Here is a 7,129-nt window from a genome sequence, read left to right on the forward strand (position 1 = left end):
AGAAACTGAAGCTATTGAGCCATATCGGTTTGAACCGTATGCAAGAGAAACCGACGAAAACGACACGACAGCCAGCGACACGGGAGAAAGCGAGGACGAATTTGGCGATCGCCTTCTAACCAACGATTGGTATGTGTTTGTTTGGCATTAAAGGAAACTAACAACTATGAACTAGGTTTACAGCATATGAAATACATTTGGCAACAACATGCACTTTGAGAGTGAAGACAGTCCATTTCAGGCACGCTAAGAACATATATTTTTCCACGATTTCAGCACTCAGGTTAACCATACCTATGTTGTCCGGGGGCTTCTATGCCCCCTGGTAGGGTCTCCCAAGGCAAACTGGTCCTAGGTGAGGGATCAGACAAAGAGCAGCTCGAAGACCTCTATGAAGAACACGAACAAGGAACCCAGATTTCCCTCGCCCGGACGCGGGTCACCGGGGCCCTCCTCTGGAGCCAGGCCCGGAGGTGTGGCACGATGGCGAGCGCCTGGTGGCCGGGCCTGTCCCCATGGGGCCCGGCCGGGCACAGCCCGAAGAGGCAACGTGGGTCCCCCCTCCAATGGGCTCACCACCCATAGCAGGGGTCATAGAGGTCGGGTGCGATGTGAGCTGGGCGTAAGCCGAAGGCAGGGCACTTGGCGGTCCGATCCTCGGCTACAGAAGCTAGCTCTTGGGACGTGGAACGTCACCTCGCTGGGGGGGAAGGAGCCTGAGCTAGTGCGTGAGGTGGAGAAGTTCCGGCTAGATATAGTCGGACTCACTTCGACGCACAGCAAGGGCTCTGGAACCAGTTCTCTTGACAGGGGCTGGACTCTCTTCCACTCTGGCGTTGCCAGCAATGAGAGGCGACGGGCTGGGGTGGCAATTCTTGTTTCCCCTCGGCTCAAAGCCTGCACGTTGGAGTTCAACCCGGTGGACGAGAGGGTAGCCTCCCTCCGCCTTCGGGTGGGGGGACGGGTCCTGACTGTTGTTTGCGCTTACGCGCCCAACGGCAGTTCAGATTACCCACCCTTTTTGGATTCACTCGAGGGAGTACTGGAGAGTGCTCCCCCGGGTGATTCCCTCGTTCTACTGGGGGACTTCAACGCTCATGTTGGCAACGACAGTGAAACCTGGAGAGGCGTGATTGGGAAGAATGGCCGCCCGGATCTGAACCCGAGTGGTGTTTTGTTATTGGACTTTTGTGCTCGTCACGGATTGTCAATAACAAACACCATGTTCAAACATAAGGGTGTCCATTTGTGCACTTGGCACCAGGACACCCTAGGCCGCAGTTCCATGATCGACTTTGTAGTTGTGTCATCGGATTTGCGGCCTCATGTTTTGGACACTCGGGTGAAGAGAGGGGCGGAGCTTTCTACCGATCACCACCTGGTGGTGAGTTGGCTGCGATGGTGGGGGAGGATGCCGGACAGACCTGGCAGGCCCAAACGCATTGTGAGGGTTTGCTGGGAACGTCTAGCAGAGTCTCCTGTCAGAGAGAGTTTCAATTCCCACCTCCGGAAGAACTTTGAACATGTCACGAGGGAGGCGCTGGACATTGAGTCCGAGTGGACGATGTTCCGTACCTCTGTTGTCGGGGCGGCCGATTGGAGCTGTGGCCGCAGGGTAGTTGGTGCCTGTCGTGGCGGTAATCCTAGAACCCGTTGGTGGACACCGGCGGTGAGGGATGCCGTCAAGCTGAAGAAGGAGTCCTATCGGGTTCTTTTGGCTCATGGGACTCCTGACGCAGCAGACAGGTACCGACAGGCCAAGCGGTGTGCGGCTTCAGCGGTCGCGGAGGCAAAAACTCGGACATGGGAGGAGTTCGGTGAGGCCATGGAAAACGACTTCCGGACGGCTTCGAAGCAATTCTGGACCACCATCCGCCGCCTCAGGAAGGGGAAGCAGTGCAGTGTCAACACCGTGTATGGTGGGGATGGTGCTCTGTTGACCTCGACTGCGGATGTTGTGGATCGGTGGAGAGAATACTTCGAAGACCTCCTCAATCCTACCAGCACGTCTTCCTATGAGGAAGCAGGGCCTGGGGAATCTGTGGTGGGCTCTCCTATTTCTGGGGCTGAGGTTGCCGAGGTAGTTAAAAAGCTCCTCGGTGGCAAGGCCCCGGGGGTGGATGAGATACGCCCGGAGTTCCTTAAGGCTCTGGATGTTGTGGGGCTGTCTTGGTTGACAAGACTCTGCAACATCGCGTGGACATCAGGGGCGGTACCTCTGGATTGGCAGACCGGGGTGGTGGTTCCTCTCTTTAAGAAGGGGAACCGGAGGGTGTGTTCCAACTATCGTGGGATCACACTCCTCAGCCTTCCCGGTAAGGTCTATTCAGGTGTACTGGAGAGGAGGCTACGCCGGATAGTCGAACCTCGGATTCAGGAGGAACAGTGTGGTTTTCGTCCTGGTCGTGGAACTGTGGACCAGCTCTATACTCTCGGCAGGGTCCTTGAGGGTGCATGGGAGTTTGCCCAACCAGTCTACATGTGCTTTGTGGACTTGGAGAAGGCATTCGACCGTGTACCCCGGGAAGTCCTGTGGGGAGTGCTCAGAGAGTATGGGGTAACGGACTGTCTTATTGTGGCGGTTCGCTCCCTGTATAATCGGTGTCAGAGCTTGGTCCGCATTGCCGGCAGTAAGTCGGACACGTTTCCAGTGAGGGTTGGACTCCGCCAGGGCTGCCCTTTGTCACCGATTCTGTTCATAACCTTTATGGACAGAATTTCTAGGCGCAGTCAGGGCGTTGAGGGTATCTGGTTTGGTGGCTGCAGGATTAGGTCTCTGCTTTTTGCAGATGATGTGGTCCTGATGGCTTCATCTGGCCAAGATCTTCAGCTCTCACTGGATCGGTTCGCAGCCGAGTGTGAAGCGACTGGGATGAGAATCAGCACCTCCAAATCCGAGTCCATGGTTCTCGCCCGGAAAAGGGTGGAGTGCCATCTCCGGGTTGGGGAGGAGATCTTGCCCCAAGTGGAGGAGTTCAAGTACCTCGGAGTCTTGTTCACGAGTGAGGGAAGAGTGGATCGTGAGATCGACAGGCGGATCGGTGCGGCATCTTCAGTAATGCGGACGCTGTATCGATCCGTTGTGGTGAAGAAGGAGCTGAGCCAGAAGGCAAAGCTCTCGATTTACCGGTCGATCTACGTTCCCATCCTCACCTATGGTCATGAGCTTTGGGTCATGACCGAAAGGACAAGATCACGGGTACAAGCGGCCGAAATGAGTTTCCTCCGCCGGGTGGCGGGGCTCTCCCTTAGAGATAGGGTGAGAAGCTCTGCCATCCGGGGGGAGCTCAAAGTAAAGCCGCTGCTCCTCCATATCGAGAGGAGCCAGATGAGGTGGTTCGGGCATCTGGTCAGGATGCCACCCGAACGCCTCCCTCGGGAGGTGTTTCGGGCACGTCCGACCGGTAGGAGGCCACGGGGAAGACCCAGGACACGTTGGGAAGACTATGTCTCCCGGCTGGCCTGGGAACGCCTCGGGATCCACCGGGAGGAGCTGGACGAAGTGGCTGGGGAGAGGGAAGTCTGGGCTTCCCTGCTTAGGCTGCTGCCCCCGCGACCCGACCTCGGATAAGCGGAAGAAGATGGATGGATGGATGGAGGTTAACCATACCTAAATAGACACAAAATACTGCATTACACAAGACTACCCGAATATACTCGAATGATTGAAAAAAATAAATGTTTTTAAGCTAAATTATTGGTAAACACAGTTTATGTATAATAATTTACGTAAAACTGCGAGTAATGAATATAGTTTTCATCAATTAATATATTCTGTAGACATACCCTCATCCGCTCTCTTTTCCTGAAAGCTGATCTGTCCAGTTTTGGAGTTGATGTCAGCATCTGCTTTGAGTGTCGCAGGATATCCACACATTCTTGCCATCTCTGTCGTAGCATAGCTTTCCTCGGTAAAGTGTGCGGAACAAACGACTGACCATTTCGTCGGCTTTCCTTTTAACAAATTTCGTCCAATTTCTTGCCACTTTCGCATCTTTGGGCCACTGATGCAACTTGAAATGGGCTGTCCCTGTTCGTGTTGTTACACCCTCCGACAACACACCGACGAAAGTGAGAAAATGGCGGATTGCTTCCCGATGTGACGTCATCGCTCCGAAAGCGAATAATAGAAAGGCGTTTAATTCGCCAAAATTCACCCATTTAAAGTTCGGAAATCGGTTAAAAAAAAATATGGTCTTTTTTCTGCAACATCAAGGTATATATTGACGCTTACATAGGTCTGGTGATAATGTTCCCCTTTAAGGAGTCATAGAAACCAGGTTGTCATCCTACAAGATATTTCCATTTTTTAACATCCTTACTGACTGAGTAATGCCTGTCCACCAAAATGATCTCCAAGAAAGTTATCATGTGATGAAGTTACTGACTGAGGTCTTTCTGCCCCTCAAAAAGTACATTGTCAGCAGGAGTTAAACTTCGCCAGGGAGAGACCCTTATCATTCTTTTGTCCATCGTCTTAACCACTCAGCCACAACAACAATCGTACTGTCCTGTGATAAATCGCTAGCTGGGTAAAGGTCCATAGACCGCATGGTTGAGTCCTAATATTCACAGCGTTAAGGAGTCATAAAAAACAGTTTGTCATCCTCCAAGATATTTTCCTTTTTTTAAATCTTTACTGACTATTACCAACCCACGAAACGGTTTCCAGGAAAGTTACCGCAAGATAAAATGTTACTGACTGAGGACTATGTATTCCTCAAAACCTACGTTGTCAGCAGAATTTTAACCTACACGGGGAGACCCCAATGGATTTCAAGACCATCGCCTTAACCACTCAACTAAGCATGTTTGAAACACTTAGACACATCTGTCTGCTCTGCTCAAACACATTACCAAACTCCATGCAGGAGAAAACGCCAGACTGCCGATAAATTACTATTCCACTGACGGACAATGAAACTTGGCACAATTATTTCACATCTTATGGCTTTTCCCGAGAAATTGGCAGAGTTTATACAGCAAATAAACAGGTTACTATTAGTCTTCTAATTCTGCTATATCACCAGTATCGACAGCGTCAAGGAGCCCTAGAAACCAGATTGTCATTTTTCAAGATAGTTTCCTTTTTTTAAATCCTTACTGATTGAGTATTACTAATCCACAAAGTTTCGTTGGTTTTGAAAGTTTATATGTTTGCAGGAGGATTTGAACCTGCACGGGGAGACCCCAATGGATTGTTAGTCCATTGCCTTAACCACTCAGCCACGACAACCAACTACCGTATATTACCAAATAGTAGCCTGGGCGTTTATTTCACAAAATGGGGTCAGACCCCGGGCGGCTATTAGGACATGGGCGGTTATTTGCACAAGGCTTTTATTTATTTTTGCACCAGCCTGCACCAGGCCATTATTTGGTTACAATGGTTAGTGTCCAGTATTTTTTTTCGTACTAAAAACTTTAAATGTAAAAGCTAATGTAAACACACAAACAAAAAAACAAGACTATCAAAAGACAAGAGATCAACAAGGCCTCAACATGACAGTAGTGCAACAATTGTCAAATAGAATACAAATACTAAAAATAAATAAACTTTTTAAATAAAGCAGCCTACCGGGAAAAATAAAATTATGGTACCAAGTACTCAAGTATAAAACCCACCATCAAAACAGAACAATAATACTGTCACTGTCCTTTGCCTTAATGCGGATCATTTTTCGGGACACACGGTGGTTCAGTCCACGAACGTGATGTATCCACTGACACAAATTAGCATCAAGCTCGTCGCTCACTTTCTTCCTACCTCCACCAGATAAGCGAGCCCGTTTTCCATCGATTGCCGACTGAGATTGTAGTTCTCCCTTTTTTTGTTTCCATTCTCGTACACGTTTTGGGTCAACGATAAACTGCCTGGCCGCTGCCAAACCAGAATTCTGCTCCGCATACTTCACAACCGCTAGCTTGAACTTTAAGTCAAACTTTCTGTTCTTCCCCCTTAAAGTATTCCCGTCCATCAGTTGTGGTGTACCGGTATCCTGTTCATTCAACTCACTGCTGCTGTTGCTTGCCATGTTGAAACTTTTCCTCGTGGGTTTGTTGTTGTCGTTGAGTGTGTGTTACGCTATATGCGGTCACCCATTGCAATATGTTGATTACCCAGAATCCCCACGTAACGTCTGCTGTTACCGTAATGACCAGAATTATTGCACCTTTGCTTTTCCTTTTAGCTTATAAATTGGGTTTAATGAAGTTAATATGATTTTAATCTAAATTATGCAAATAACAGCCCATGGGCGGCTATTTGGACATAGGCGTTTATTAGGAAGAGGCGTTTATTTCACAAAATGGGGTCAGACCCCGGGCGGCTATTAGGACATGGGCGGTTATTTGCACAAGGGCGTTTATTTGGTAATATACGGTATATTATGTTCTGATCAACTGAGCACATTAAGGAGTCATAGAAACATAGGTTGTCCTGACGTTTCCAGCTGCTTGCTGTCCTATTTCAAGTGCAACTGCAACTGATTTGAGGTCCATTAATCCTATTATTTACTGTGTTAGGGAGCTATAGAAAGCAAGATTGTCATCCTCAAAGATATTTCCCTTTTTTTAAATCCTTACTGTTCTGCCTAAGTGCAGCTGGGATAGGCTACAGTCATATAACCCCACACACACACACACACACAACCACGAGAGGGACAAGCGGTAGAAAATGGATGAATGGGTAAATCCTTTCTGATTGAGTATTACCAATCCACCATTCACCGCAATGGTATCTAAAAACGTTTTCTCAAGATAAACAGTTCCTGACTGGGAAGACTTTTTGTCAGCAGAATTTAAACATGCGCAGGGAAACCCCAATGGATTTCTAGTCCATCGCCTTAACCAGTCAGCCATGACAACCAGTTGTTCAATGCTCTGTACAACTGTTAGCTGATTTGAGGTCCAGAAATGCTAATATTTACAGCAATAAGGAGCAAAGAATCCTCCAAGATATATCCTGGTTTAAGAATCACTGTTCTAGTTTGACCAGCTCAGTTTGTGGGAAAACATTGTTTATCATAATTATATTAACAAATGTAATATTGAAACTGTAACCATAGATCCATAAACCATAGATACCGCTACATTGTGCGTTCTATCACAATAACCTACTGCACTTCGT

The 7,129-nt window shown here is 48.5% G+C and overlaps 1 non-coding gene across 1 annotated transcript; it reads right to left on the reverse strand.

Annotated features, from left to right (window-relative positions):
• Nucleotides 1–5,154: 5,154 nt before the first annotated feature.
• Nucleotides 5,155–5,237, reverse strand: trnav-aac (transfer RNA valine (anticodon AAC)). Its single transcript has one exon. It is a non-coding gene; the product is annotated as a tRNA-Val (tRNA).
• Nucleotides 5,238–7,129: the final 1,892 nt, after the last annotated feature.

Source organism: Nerophis lumbriciformis, linkage group LG25, assembly GCF_033978685.3.
Source record: "Nerophis lumbriciformis linkage group LG25, RoL_Nlum_v2.1, whole genome shotgun sequence".
NCBI classification, from domain to species: domain Eukaryota; kingdom Metazoa; phylum Chordata; class Actinopteri; order Syngnathiformes; family Syngnathidae; genus Nerophis; species Nerophis lumbriciformis.